The 15,562-nt window shown below is 34.6% G+C and overlaps 1 pseudogene; it reads left to right on the top strand.

Moving 5' to 3' along the window:
• The first annotated feature begins 1,301 nt into the window (after window positions 1-1,301).
• LOC149220338 (armadillo repeat-containing protein LFR pseudogene) lies at window positions 1,302-2,371 on the top strand (annotated as a pseudogene).
• The last annotated feature ends 13,191 nt before the right edge of the window (window positions 2,372-15,562 follow it).

The raw sequence follows: 15,562 nt of genomic DNA, 5'->3' as shown, positions 1-15,562 counted from the left end.
GGCTTGATGGTTGTTTGAATATCACACTTGCTTTCTTTAGAGTTGAACTCACTCGCTTGATGATTGGTTGATTGTTGCACGCTCGCTTGAACTTGTTGTAACAATTGATTGTTTGAACTCACACTTGTTTGATGATGATTGCTTGCTTGATGGCTTGCTTGAACTTGCTCGATTGAATACTGACACTTTTTGCTTACTTGAATGTACTCACTGAATATGCTGGTTTTTTTTTTTTTAAAGGGTGTCGAACACTGTCAAAAATGCACCCAAGAGACAAATGATAAGTTCAATCTTGATGACTGAGTTGAAGAATTACTTGACTTAATGTATTCACCTTAACAATTAAAATTAGGGTGTCGATTACAACCAAGAATGCACCCGTACAATTCAGTTAAAAAATGTTTATCTACAAGTGATACAAAAAGTGTTGATGATGTTGATGTCGTCTTGACTTGAAATGCTTGATTTTGTAGCATCCTTAACTTGACTGCTTTGATTACATGATGTGAAGTGTGCTTTCTTGGAATATCATCTTATCAAGTTGATGATGTGACGCTTTGTTCTTGTGTACTTAAGCTTGATTAAGCGTTCTTATACTTAAGCTCGCTTATGTGCATGTAGTTGTTTAAGCATAATACAAAGAGAGTGTTTTGATAATCTGAACACAAATCATGCACACTCATTCATTACACACGGTGTACCTAAGATCTCCTTATTCAATTTTAGGCAAATCTAGGACACAAGCACCACAAAAATTATGATTTTATTAATTATTGAAGTACATCATTCTTCAATGTCACAACATTGTCGTGGAAACTTCTCAAAGAGAATGTCACACTTGCAAACTTTGGAAGCAAATTGTCTTCAAAAAACTGCCTGCACTGACTCAATTGCTCTCAAAGTAAAACATTACTTTGGATTACAATAATGACTTTCACTCAAACAAATTCACTTATGACTTCAAATATGACTAAATGAAGTTCATCTTTTCATTCCACAAATCATAAACCTTATTCAAAATTAATCCCAATATTCACCCTTATGACTCCCAAAATAAAAATATTTGATCGACTCCAAAAATCACTCAAAATTTTAAAAAAAGACACCTTACCTTAGCAACGATGCAATTTCCTGTCTTTATAGGCCCGTTTTGCAACTATAACAACAACAACAGAAGAGGCTCTTTATGATGTTATAATAGCTAAATCCTTAAAGAAGAAGGGGCCACTTCATAGCAGGCTATTTTCCACTTCCTGTCTAGAGGGTTTGAGCATCATCATCATCGAATCATTGAATCGGAAATGGATCAGAATAGTAAAAGAATTGTCATGGCACTACATAGTGGGTTAAAAAGTGAGATGACATGGGCCTTAAATGCTCTTACAGTGTTGTCCTTCAAAGAAAAGGAGGATCTTCAAAAAGATTCTACTCCTCTTGCAAAGCTACTTTGAGTTTTGGATGCTCTTTTGTAAGTTGTTGATGATTGGCGTGATATCGCACACTCAAGGGAGTCTGCAAAACTGGCCAGGCCAAGGGTTTTGGGAGAAAATTGTGTCTTCACAGGTTTTGGATCTGAATATGAAATAACAAGCCCAAATGATCCACTTTCACGCATCAGGTCAGTATCTGATGCTTTAACTTCAGAGGAGAAAGGAGATGGTACTAAAAATAGGGGTTCTGATTGGTGGTATGATGAAGAGGGATTGTTCGAGGGCCAAGCAGAAAGATAGCAATGTGTTGTCACTGCTTCAAATGTTATATGCAATTTTTCCTTTATGTTAGATAATGAGTCAGTAATGGCTCAACATCGGCATTGCCTTGAGACAATTGTTCAGTGCATGGAAGACCATGATACTGAGGACGAGTAACTTGTTACAAATGCAATTGAGACAATTGTCAACCTGGTACCCTTTCTGAATTTGCGAATCTTCAGTTCGTCAAATGCATCACATGCTCCCACAACTCAAAAGATGGAAGTTGAAGCAATCGTGGGTATGCTAGGGTCACCTGTTAAAGCTTGGCACTGTGTTCATGCAGAGTTGGTTGGACGACTGATTGTCAATCCAGATAATGAACCATTTGTTCTTCCTTTTGCACCTCAGGTGTATAAGTGCTTAGTTGATCTACTGAGTTTTCCTAGGGTAGATGCGCAGGCATCAGCTGTAGCCGCCCTTTACAATCTTGCAGAGGTCAATATGGACTACCGATTGAGGCTCCTAATGAACGCTGGGCAACAGGAATACTTCTAAAGATAATTCGATCATCTCATCCTCTATCATCGCCTCGCTCAGCATGGGCTACACATCTTTCTGCATTCAAAAACAATTCGGCCCAGAGAAAATGTCTTCACTGCAATCGCGAGATCCATTAGCAGTGCCTCAATTCGTATAGTCCTTGAGAGTGGATATTATGCTAAGGCAAGTTTTCATAAGCCATAGGGGACCTGACGCCAAGCTCACTCATGCCAGCCTGATCTACCATAATCTCAAGTAGTGTGGTTTGCACGTCTTTATTGATCTGAAGGAACTTCGCATGGGAGATGGCCTCGAAGGAGCCATTCGCAGTGCCTCTGTTAACGTCATCATTTTTCTAAGAAATATGTTGAATCACCTTGGTGCTTGAATGAGCTGAATTGGATTTTGAAAGCAGTTCATGATGAGTGCTCTGCTACCATTCTACCCATTTTTTATGACGTTGAGCCTTTTCACCTTCATGACATTATGAGGGGACCTTATGCTGAAGGCTTTAAAAAACACAAACTGAAGCGCAAAGACACCACGGAATGGGAGAAATCACTGAAAGAAGCCGCAGATATTTCTAGCGTGATGGTAAAAAATGATCAAAGTGACTATGGGATATATTTAGAACATATAGTGAGAACTGTATTCAAAGACGTAAAACAATGGGAGCCGTTGGAGGTGGCTACACACCAGGTTGGGCTGCCAAGAAGTGGCCAAGGATTTCGAAAATATAACTGGGGATCTAAAGATTCTAAATGACACAAAGATAGTGGGAATTGCGGGAATGAGCGGTATCCAAGGAGTGTTTCATTTCTTAGAAAAGATGTCGTGGTTCCCTACGTCCATGCTCTGATAATTGTCTTCATTCATATGCTACGATTGATAACACTAAAGCAGCAGAAGAAACTTTTCGGTCAACCATAGAGCTCCATACTCGTCACACGCAAAAAAATCTTCTTCACGACTTCTCGCGATTTCTCTGATACCACATGTAGAAAACTAAATCAACTAATACACACTCACACTTATAAAATAAATATCAAACATATAGAAAAACCAAACATAGTGGAAAAAGCCTCAGCCTTACAGCATTCCTCACATTCTCATTATTAATCAATCCAATGTACAAAGAATGATAATAGTACAAATAAATACATGAGGAAGTTGGTCTCAAGATAGTACGTCTATCTTGGACACTATGGTTGAGAATTTTTCTCAACAAAACACTAATCTAGGAGAACTAATTAGAGAGAATCTCTTATCCTAACTAAACTCCCTAGTTTGAGGAACTAACTCCTAATTCTCAAGATTTGATTTATTTAATTATAATTTTTGATTTATAATTGTTTTATTATGGCAGTGAGGCTAAAATTTGGCAATCCATTGTGAATGTGGATGAGGAGCCAGATCCAGAATAGTTGAAGATGAACCACCTTTAAGAAATCCAACACTTTGAAACTGACAAGTGTGTTTTGTGCATGGGTTTTGCACATGGTTTTGGGCATGATGGTTTTGTGCCCATGGTACCTTGTAGATCTGGTTAATGGAACTACGGTTATGTTCTAATCAAGGGTTAATGGATTGGGGATTATGGATGCTTTGACATGTATATATATATATATATATATATATATATATATATATATATATATATATATATATATATATATATATATATATATATATATATATATATATATAGTAACATTGAAAGGAATATAATGAAAAATCAATCTGGTAGTCCTTGTTTTGGAATCCAGGAGAAAATCTCTCTATATATATATTTTTTGTTTTATGCTCTCGCCATTGTTTATTTTCTATTTTTAGAATTCGTATGTAAGTAATTTATGTACATAATTAAAACCTATATTTGGTATGAAAGTTATTTCGGCTTCAAGGGGACACCATTGTTGCTGAGGGGTTTTTCTCGGGCCTGTGGTAGACCCGGTTCATTGGGAGATCTGCGGGATCGATTCTTGTAGTGAAAGAAGATGGCAAGCAGTGGAAAGATAGAGATCAAGAAATTTAATGGTCAAAGTTTTGAGTTGTGGAAACTCGAGATAGTGGATCTACTGGTGGATAACAATTAGTGGATTGCGATAGATCTAGGTACTAAACCAACAGAAATGTAAGATGAAGACTGGGGGAAGTTGGATCGGAAATCAAAGACCACAATATGGTTGTGTATCTCAGATTCAGTATTGTTGAATGTATCAGGGGAAGCTATGACGAAGGCTTTGTTGGACAGGTTAGGGACTTTGTATCAATCTAAGTCTCTGGTGAACAGACTGTTCCTATGTAAAAAGTTGTATAACCTGAGGATTTAGGATCGAGACTTGGTGACAGAGAATTTGAACACCTTTAATACTATGGTAAGTAAGTTGTTACTTGTTGATATTAAAATTTAAGATGAAGATAAGTGCATAAGTTTGTAGTGTTCTCTACCACATTCATGGGATAGTCTAGTCATTGCAATAGGTAGCAATACAACTACCTTGAAGTTTGATGAAATAGTCTCATCCTTGTTGTCAGAGGAGATGAGACAGAAAAATATGGAGGGACATAATGGATATGCCTTGTCTATATGAAGATGGTCCTAGAACAGAAATAAAAATAAGTCGTCGAGTGAGAGATCTAAATCTAGAGGGAGATCTAAATCTCCAGGAAAACCTATAAAGGTGTGCTAGAAATGTGGAAAGGAAGGGCACTTCAAAGAGGATTGTAGATCTAAGGCTCTGGAGAAAGTAAAGGGATCTAATGATGCTCCTTTTGCAAAGGTGCAAACCACCTTAGATGAAGGTGGGGATGTGTACTTGGCTTCTTCTTCAAGTACATAGGTAGATCATGAGGTATGGTTGATATACTCAGGTGCATCCTTTCAATTCACTCCCCATAGGGAGTGGTTCTGTGAGTATGAGAAATATGATGGTGGTGATGTCTTCTTAAGGGATGAAAGGAAGGATAGAATCTTCAGATGCAGAAAAGTCAAGCTGAAGTTGCAAGGTGGAAGGATTAAAACACTTCCGGGTGTTCTGCATATTCTTGCATTGGCCAGAAATCTGATTTTTGTAAGCAAGATGGATGATGCGGGTGTAAACATAGTGTTCAAGAAAGATACTTGCAATATGGTTCGGGGAGCATTGATATTGATGCGGGGAGTTTGGATTGGAACTTTGTACAAGCTTCTGGGTAGCATTATTATTGATGGGTGCAACAGTTTTGTGGTTCTCTGAAGTGGAGCAGAAAACCTTGTGGTCTTTGGAGAAAAGACAATATTATGGCATCAAAGGCTTGGACATATTGGAGAGAAGGGCCTTCGAATACTTCATGGTAATGGTATGGTAGAAGGTATATCTAATTTCTCTCTGGATTTCGATTTCTGTGAACATTGTGTATGTGGGAAGCAGAATCGAGTGAGTTTCCCCTCTGGTGCTAAGAGGGCGAAAGGGATATTAGAGCTTATGCACAGTGATGTGTTTAGACCTATTTCGATTCCATCATTGGGTATGTTTGTGTACTATGTATCATTTATAGATGAATTCTCAAGGAATACATGGATATATTTCCTCAAGAAGAAATATGAAGTCTTTGATAGGTTTAAAGAATTTAAGGCTCTGGCAGAAAACGAGACAGAGAAGAAGATAAAGTCATTGAGGATACATAATGGTGGAGAGTTCTGCAAGAAGGAATATGAAGAGTTCTGTAAGAAGTGCAGTATAGCACAGAAAAAGACTACTCCATACACACCTCAGCAAAATGAAGTTGTAGAAATAATGAATAGGATGTTGATGGAAAAGGAAAGAAGCATGCTCAGTGGTGCAACATTGGGACAGGAATTCTAGGTAGAGGTGGTGGAGACTGCATGTTACATGGTCAATAGATCACCTTCATCAGCGTTGGAGGATAAGTCTCCACATGAGGTTTGGACTGGTAAAAAACCCTCTCTTTTGCATCTGAGGGTATTTAGCTGTGATGCATGTGTACATGTTCCAAAAGAGAAAATAACCAAGTTGGATAGTAAATTTGAAAAGTGCATCTTTATTGGGTATAATGGTGGTTTAAAAAGTTATAAGCTTTAGAAGCTAGATACAAGGAAGGTTGTGTACAACCAAGATGTGGTGTTTAGAGAGGTGAAATATGTTATTAAACATGAATTCATACCAAAGGACTTGAGAAGATAGAGTTTGAGCTAAAGGAGGAAGAATCAAACTCTACAATAGAAGAGGAATCAAAAGATGAAGAGACACAAACTACAGCCATGAGAAGACCAATTCGAGAAAGAAGGTAGCCAGAAAGTTATAGTCCATCTTCTTTCTATTCAAATTTTTCTTTATCTATTATTGATAATGATCTTAGAAATGTCTGGGAGGCAGTAGATTCAGAGGATGGAAAACTCTAGAAAGAGGCCATGGTTGATGAAATGGAATATTTGGAAAAAAATGAGGCTTAGGATCTATTGGAGTTATTGGCTGGAAGGAAACCCGTTGGAAGAAAATGGATGTTTAAAAAGAAGATGAATGTAGAAGGCAAGGTGGAGAAATATAAAGACGGTTTTTAGCAAAAAGTTATTCCCAAGTGACGGGAATTGATTTTGGTGATATTTTTTCTTTTTAGAGAGAGAATCTTCGGCGAAAATCACATGGAAAATCATTTGTCGATGCGTTTCGAACCAACAAGTGTGGTTCATCATCAGGACAGGTTGAAGAAACAGATCCAGCTGAGCAAGTTAAATAGGCAGAGCAGAGACTCCTGACTAACGGCTAGTTTGACTCAAGGATCGGGGTCAAAAATATTTTATTAGTTTGGTTAGCAGAATTAGGACTAAAATATAAATTGAAGGGTAATTTAGTTTACAAATAAAAATTAGTTAAATAATGGACCCTAAAAGCAATATATATAACATAATATTATTTAAAATATTAAAATTATAAATTAATAAAAGATCTAACAAAGGTCAAAAGGGGGCCATAAATAATTAAATAAAAATAAAATAATCAAATCAGAAGTAAAAACCTATAAATATTATTAAATAAATAAATATCAAATAAATAAATTTAGAATAAATATTTATTATTTTTATGTTAAAACCTATAAATATTATTAAATAAATAAATATTAAATAAATAAATAAAATAATCAAATCAGAAGTAAAAACCTATAAATATTATTAAATAAAAAATAAATTTAGAATAAATATTTATTATTTTTATGTTAAAACCTATAAATATTATTAAATAAATAAATAAATTCAGAATAAAATTAGTTAAAAGATAAAAATAATAATAGTAAATAAAATAATAAAGATAAAATAAAATAAAATAAACAAATCAAAATTAAAAAAAAAATTAAAAAATTATGGAAAAATTAATGGAAGAAAATCACAGAGGATAGAAAAATAAGTAACGAAGAAATAAGAATAAAATAAATAGGTTAGTTAGAAAAACTGGTTAAAAAGTATGAATAAATAAATAAAATAAAGACAAATAAAATATAGGAGGGTAGGTTAGTTAAATAAATAAATAAATTCAGAATAAAATTAGTTAAAAGGACAAAAATCAGTTAAAATAATATTAATAATAATAATAATAATAGTAAATAAAATAAAAAATATTTTTGATGATTTTGGTGATATTTTTTCTCCTATTGTGAAGGTAGGTTCTATTAGATTACTTTTATCTATTGTTGTTGCTTTTGATTTTGAGGTCGAATAGATCGATCTGAAGACAACATTTCTTCACAGGGATTTGGAAGAAGATATTTACATGAGGCAACCTGAAAGCTTTGCGGTGAAGGAAAAAAAAGAACTGGTATGCAGGTTAAAAAAGTCTCTCTATGGGTTAAAACAATCACCAAGGATGTGGTATCAGAAATTCTATACATTTATACGGGGACTTGGCTTCACCAAAAGTAAAGTGGATCACTGTTTGTATTTTAAATTAATTAGCGACCATTTTATTTATATGGTCTCATATGTGGATGATATGTTGCTGATTGGAAATGACAAATAAATTATCCAGGAATTGAAGGCCCAATTGTCCTCCAAATTCGACATGAAAGATCTTGGTGCTACAAACTATATTTGGGGACGGAAATTAAATGATATCGAGAAAAGAGGAAACTTGGTTAAACCAAAGGAAGTATGTCGAGATAATATTGCAGAGGTTTAATACGCAAGATAGTAAACCGGTGAAGGTTCTGTTGGCCCTCAATTTTGACCATTTTTCACCATGCATAATCCATCTATCTATCATCCCTTACCATCATACCATGGTCATATTTTCCATATATTTTCCTCTTTTTTCACATTAAGGTAAAATAATTACGTCTTTTAATTTTTAGAATTGCTAGTAAAAATTGGGTATTAAAAATTATTTTTGACTAGAACAAAATTTCCCGTAATGGTTCCATTGAAGTCGTATGTGCAGGACACCTAGGTGGAAATTGAAGATATATTCAAGAAGTATGGGAACTAAGTATCGACATACTCCTATTGGCACAACCCAAATGAGTCGGAACATGCCCGGTCAAAGCTGGTCAAACTTGACCAGTCACCCAGAAAATCCCCTAATTTAAGGGGCAGTTTTGTGATTTTGTGGAATCCTACCATATTTTTTGTAGAAAAATGGATGATTTCAACCTGATTAGATGGATTGGGGCTCTTATAGGTTGTTACAGATATTTTATTTAAGTTTGTTATACTTTTGGCTTATTTAAGCATAATTATTCAGCAACTATGAACATGTATTATGACTATTGAGACTTCTCTATTTCTGAATATAATTTGAAGAAATTGTCTTCTATTTTCTTGTTGTTCTTATTGTGGAATGTGATTTCTGATCTACTGTAGCTGATAGTTTCAAGTGTACCAAGCAAGGGTGGAGGGCCCCCATTTTGAGCTAAGTACACTGCAGTGTAATTTTGTGTATAATTGTGAATATTTTAGATTGTTGTTTCCTTTATAGATTCTTGTGAATATTTTATGAATAGATTCATTATATGCCATGTTCATTTATGTCTTTTGAATGATTTCCTTTCAGTAATTGGTTTAAGCAGGGAAGGTCAACCAAGGCATCTAATTTAGATTCTCTTCCTTCTAGATTAGGCACTGAAATGGAAAATTTGCATTTAATTTTTACTGCTTTCTTGAATTAGTTATCATTTATGCTTTTGGAATGATTTATTTTTAGTAATTGGTTTAAGGAGGGAAGGTCAACCAAGGCATCTAAGTTAGATCCACCTCTTCCTTCTCGATTAAGAACTGAACTAAAAATTGTGTTTATGAATTTAATCTTTACTAATTTCTTGATTTGGTTATGTTATTCTTTATGGTGGAACTAATCTTGTTGGAATAAGGATAATGAGGAAGGACAACCAAGACCTCTAACTTAGAGCCTCTTCCTCATTGGCTATGCTCCACAAAGACTCATTTCACTCTTGGTTCTAGATTAAAATTTCAATGCTTTCTTTTTAGTTTTATATTTGTAATATGCATTTCCATTATTTTCATCTAAACAACTACTTCCTACACTAGTTTAATCTAATATTCCATGTACTTTGGTTTTCTTTTAAGATTACCAACCTAGATTTATAATTAAAATAGATGCTCTAATTCAACTCCATAAATTAGACTGACATTTTTGGTGTCATTGTCGGGGAAGCACACTTAGATAGAGTTGGTTAGGAAGATTGTTTAGAAAATATAAAAAAAAGCAAAAACAACAATAAAACATAAAAACAAAAAAACTTTTCTTTATGGTTATTCATGCTTAGACATAGAAATTAGAAAGGTAGATCCTCAAAACAAAACCCCCAACCATTAAAAAAAACTCATTAACTACAAAATTCATTTTCAAAACAAAAATATACAAAACATGATGTTAAATAAGTCATTTAGAGAAGGAGGGTATGCCACCACAAGGATCTTCTCAAATCTTTGTCCACAATTTAAAATGGTCACTAGGGATGAATCTTCATTTCAAAAGATAGAAGAGGAACAAAGAATCCATGAAGAGGATCCATAAGAAGAGAATCTAGAAGCTTCTTCTAGTTATCTTTGTAAGGAGATCAATGAATTATGGATCACATGTAATGAAATTCAAACAATAGAGCTATAAATTGAAGGAAATATAGAATATGTATCACAAGATCCCTTGTGAATTCATGATTTTGAACAAGTTCCACAAGAAGAACTTTGTGTTATGACAGTTGAAGAGAATCAAAGACTTAAAGATCAAACTCAAACTTGCTTTCAACTAGTTACTAGGACACAACACCACTCCATTTTTCAACCTTATTTAGCATCAAATCTTTATGATCAAGTAACTTTTTATGTCTAAGCATTCATTAAGGTATATTTCTCAAACTTGGATATGAGTCTACTTATGATATTATTACACAAATGGATGCATTGGAAATTCTCTTATACTTAAGAGAATGATTTGTTTTTCTACAATAGAGTAGGATAGAATAAATAAATAAATAAATATGTAAAATCAATTCACAATAAGAATTTTGGTTCAAGCTCCCATGAATAATTCTTCAAATCATTGTTCAATACTCATTTGGAAGGATTTTATGGAAAAATGCAGCAAGGACAATCCTATTTTGGGTGACCATATAGGATCATTTTCAAAGCATGTTTTTAAACATGGTATCTCTTGAAATCTAGTTTTTAAATCCATTTTGAAATTTTCAATTTGGATCACAAATAAATAATATGATCAAAATAAATACTAGGTCTCAAGTGAAATTTTGAGAATAGAGTTAGTACAACATTGATTAAAAGGGTCCAATGGAAACATTTTTACACGATATGCATAGGAAAAATAGCCCTTCAAATCTATTTTCCAAATCAATTTGACTCACCTCAATCCGGCATCATATGAAAATGTTATGCTCAAAATACTATCTGCTTGTCGAAAAATCTGCATGGTGACAATTTTAGGTCTTGACTGTTCATTGGAAAATTTCACATATCAAATTATCTTCCTTTCAAAACCTATTTATATGGGAGATATATATTCAATTATATTTCATGACACAATTTGAATAATTCCATTTCAAGGCTAGGTGAAAACGTTATGCTACATTTAGTGCCAGCATGTCTTAAAATCAACATAGTGAAATTATACCTCCTAGGTCTATTCATCAACAATTTTGTGATATCAAACATAACAATTTTAAAAATATGTTTCTAGTGGATATAAAAAAATTAATATACTTTAATCTCCAAGTAGAATGACACCAATCTGATTTTTAACGAAAATGTTACACTACAAATAGTGAATGTCAGTCTAGTAAAACATTCACAAGAAGCTCTATCAAACATGGTACTTCTCATCATTTTTAACATATCATTTTAAACCATTTTGATTTTTATAATGGAAGTATCCATATGAATTCACTTCAAATTTTCTTTTGAATCACTCTAGGTGGACATAAAACAAAGATTTTGTGAACAACATATGGCTAGGAGGTCTAGGTTGGCCACCATCATCAAGGGGTAAAACAAATGTGTTTTCTTTGTATATCATCTTTGGAATTGTTTTTAAGAATTTCTTGTAGTTATTTATATATTAATTGGAAGAAGAGAGACTGTACACCTCTCTTCCTCCATCATCTAATATTATATTGCAGGCAAATGCTATGTTTTTGCAAGTCATAAGAAGATTTAAGGAGTAATCTCCATGGACGAAGGACTTTTCAAAGTCAATATTTAACAATTCATATATGAGAATATGAAATGCCAATATTCAAGTCAAAGCAAAGTTAAATTCACAGGATGTTTAGTTCATCCAAAGAAACTCAAACTCGTGGAGCTTGCTTTCAGTTGCTGACCAACAACACCAACAAACCTACAAGATGGATCGAGATCGAGGAAAAAGACATGAAACTAATCATCAAATCAAGAACTAAAGTTGTGTACCATGACAAGTCACATCCATTTCCAAAGAATCCTTTCATAAGCCATATTGTTCATGATTTCATTCATCTACCATATTGTATGCTAAGCTTCACAATCATTTAGATCTACCATGTTGAAGTCCAGATCTATTATCTATCTATCCATCTACTCCTAGATCATGATTTCAACCTATCTTACTTTCATAACCTTTCCATACTTCCCGACTCCATTATACCCTACCTCTATCTAGAAAAGAAAAGAATAAAAAAAATAGAAAAAGATAAAAAAATAATAAAGAGTTTTGGCTGTGAAAATCTAGATTCCTAGCACGGTACAAACCTCAACTCATAATAGAAAACCAATTTATTTGGCTAATATGAATTCTATAAAAAAAATGTGTTTTTTTCAAGTCATTATTTCGAAGATATCATGTTGCAAGTGTCAACTTTTGCAACTTTCTTCATTTGTGATGGTGACGATAACGAAAAAGTACCCATTAGGGAAGGATCTTTGAAGATACCTACTCCAATGTTATGAAGAGATATAGGGGGTCTGTGAACTAATGGAATGCTTCCAATAGCCCGTGAACTAGAGGCAAAGAAGACAACTTGATCAATTACTGTGATTCCACCTTTATGAGGGAAAGCGATCATACGAAAGTATGTCGAAACCATAGCATCCATAGCATAAACCCAAGGTCTTCCTAGAAAAAGGTTGTAGTTTCATATCGGATGGGTAACTGGAAGTGGGTTAAAAACATGGTGGCTAAGGATGTAAATTTATCAAATGAAGCTTGTGGAAATTCAATATACCACTTTGCAGTCAGACCAGTAAGTTTTCGCTGGAAAATACGTAGTCTAACTGAATCATCATTCAAGGAGTTTGATGAACACCATAAATGAAAAGTCATAACATGGTTGGACAGGTCTTCTCTAGGGTTTCCATTGAATTTCATAATATTGGAAGGCAATTTATGTGGAATCACCGGCCACCAAGGTACATAAAGAATTGGATCATTGGTAAGCCGATTTAAATCTAGTAATTCAAGTGTTGCAACAAAAGGAAACTATCTATTAAGGTCAAGTTGAGCGTAACCAAGGTAAGATGGAATTTCCTTGGAAATAGGCCTTTACATACCAACATAAGGAATATGTTGTTGGTAACCTTGATAGGGGTAAGTTTGTTGAGCAAATCCGATATAAGGTGGTTGTTGGGCACTAGGATAAATTTGCTGTTGTCCAAACCCACCATAGGCTTGTTGACCAGGACCTAGGTAAACTTGTTATTGACCAAACCCAGCATAGGCTTTTTGACCAAGTCTAGGATAAGTTTGGTATTGTTGGAATTGTTGTTGTTGATAATGTGGCTGCCATGGTTGTTGATTTAACGATTGTTGCCCACCAATGTAAGTTTGAATAGGTTGTGAATATATTACACCAGTATAAGTCTGAATCATTCTAGTAAATGGTAAACTAGCCTGAGCCTGTTGGATTCTAGGCACAAACGGTTGTTGTAAAAAGGCCTAAGAAGACTAAATCTGTAAAACTGAAACTTGGGGGACAGAGGTTGAAGGACCAGCTTGCAAAGGTTGAGATACAACTAACTGAGCTTGCGACTGTGGTAAAGTTGTAACGACAGTCACAGTAGGTATGGATGAAATAGATTGCATTGGTTGTGATGGATACATAAGCCTTGGTTGAATGGGCATTGTTTGTTGCCACTTACAAACAGTCATTCCAGGCTGACCTAAAGACAACGACATACTGCCATGTGGTTGCCACCTAAAAAATGGAGGATAAGGAGATTTTGCATATTGTTCTCCATATGGGGGTAATCCAATGTAAAGCAAATACATTGGATAGTAACCAAATGAACCAGCTTGATATTGACTTGATGGATCAAACTGTTCAATATCCATAAGTGAAGAACCAGGTAAAATTCATATGGAGGACATGGGTGAAGACCATGGGCTGGAAGCAACACCTAAGTGGGTTCCAGATAAAGATTGGTAACCTGGCAGGACAGACGAAAGACCATACAAATATGATTCAAGTGTTGTGGTAAACATCGAAGAAGTAGCGACAGAGGATTCTGCCACAACTGTAACAGATGGTACAATCTGGGATGTTGATTCTGTGATAGTCAAATGTCCTAATAAATGTCCTAACGAATAAATGGGAGTCTGAAAGTAAGTAGGATCAAAAGGAGCAGTAAAATGAGGAGCATGAGGATAAAGATAAAGTTCAGGTCCAAAGAGAATTGGAGTTCTGGGTGTTTCTTCTTCAGGTTCCTATTCAATCAAAATCAAACCAGGTGGAAGGATTTCACCATCAGGTCTGTAATAGATTTTTGGTATTTGACTCTACAATAAAGGGGAAGGCTCAATAGTTACAAATGTCTGAGGATAAACTGGTCGATTTTCTTCCAGTATCATAACAACTTTGGATTGTTCAACTTTAAGATCCAAGTGTTCTAGTAAAAGAACAATAGGTTCAGGTAGGGATTCTTGAACAACTTCAGGTTCAAAGGTAACTTTTGGTTCAGAAGTAACTTTTGGTTGAACTATGATAGGTTTAGGATCAACTTCTGGTTGAACAGATTCAAGTTTAGAAGTAATTTCTTGTTGAACAACTTTGGGTTGAGAATCAACTTCTTGTTGGACAACTTGGGTTACCATTTCACTAAGTTCATTTTTAGTGTCCTAAGTTAATTGTGGAGATTCCACTTCAGTAACAGATGTACCAGTAATTGTAGGAGTAACAGGGGTCACAGTACTTACCGGTATAGGTGACTTTGATAATTTAGATGAAGAACCAGGAGTTTGTGATGTATTGGATTTAGTCAAACGATACCGCTTTTTCCGACTAAGTGTAGCTTCAGGGGGTAAAAGCAGTTTACTCATTGTTCTCTACGAATGATGGGGTAAGGTTGATGTTCCTCCACAATTTTTGATTGATTTTATTACAAAAAGAAATAAACAAAAAGAGGGTAATCTAGGAAAAAGGATTACCAAGAAACTGTGAACTGCAATATACTGTCTTAATAAACCAAGGACTTAACATACATGTAGGAAATCTCCCTGAATGTTGTGTTCGATGTATCACTGTGTACAAGGTGACCGAGTCGGTTACCTAATAATGGATAGCAACCTAATTTAGTCCTCCCATATATACCCGAAAGTACGTGGAGGCCCAATCCATGTTAGCACTGTCTAATGCAAAACTACACAGTGAGATAATTCCTTTATACTTTTCATACTATAACACCGCCCTATATACCTGAATGTACCTGAACGAGCTACGATATACTTACATACGTGGAATGAGGTATCACACTCGGAATGTATCATAGATAATTCATGACAGCTGCTATGTTTTACGATGTCGGAACACGTCTCTAGCCTAGAACCTCTAAATGT

This window comes from Pinus tabuliformis, chromosome Q (assembly GCF_031772625.1).
Source record: "Pinus tabuliformis cultivar Carrire ecotype Pingquan chromosome Q, CPIR1, whole genome shotgun sequence".
Taxonomy (NCBI): domain Eukaryota; kingdom Viridiplantae; phylum Streptophyta; class Pinopsida; order Pinales; family Pinaceae; genus Pinus; species Pinus tabuliformis.
Note: the sequence above shows the minus strand (reverse complement) of the source record. Positions and strands in the feature narration are given on the sequence as shown.